We start from the raw sequence: 253 nt of genomic DNA, 5'->3' as shown, positions 1-253 counted from the left end.
TCTGGGGCAGAGACAAGACGTGTCTCTGTCGGTGGCTCGAATGGTTCTTGAGAAACTTCGAATAAAGGCCATTTAGTTATCTCTGGAATGATGCAAAAACGAGCTTTCTTGCTCATTTTGCTTCCGAGAAACATGCAAAACGGGACGGAAAACATGAAATTTTGCAATAATTGCGCCACCCTTGCACAAAACGACGATCATTTTTCTAATTTCATAGACAACAGAAGACTGTATTTTTCTACATAACCCCCCC

The 253-nt window shown here is 41.9% G+C and overlaps 1 protein-coding gene across 8 annotated transcripts in view; it reads right to left on the bottom strand.

Annotated features, from left to right (window-relative positions):
* The window catches only part of LOC109546464 (hepatic leukemia factor), a 70,853-nt gene that overhangs the window by 5,544 nt on the left and 65,056 nt on the right, over nucleotides 1-253 (bottom strand). The gene's annotated exons all lie outside the window — the stretch shown is intronic.

Source organism: Dendroctonus ponderosae, unplaced genomic scaffold (genome assembly GCF_020466585.1).
Source record: "Dendroctonus ponderosae isolate FM_Combo_2020 unplaced genomic scaffold, Dpon_F_20191213v2 Dpon_F_20191213_8, whole genome shotgun sequence".
Classification (NCBI taxonomy): domain Eukaryota; kingdom Metazoa; phylum Arthropoda; class Insecta; order Coleoptera; family Curculionidae; genus Dendroctonus; species Dendroctonus ponderosae.
Note: the sequence above shows the minus strand (reverse complement) of the source record. Positions and strands in the feature narration are given on the sequence as shown.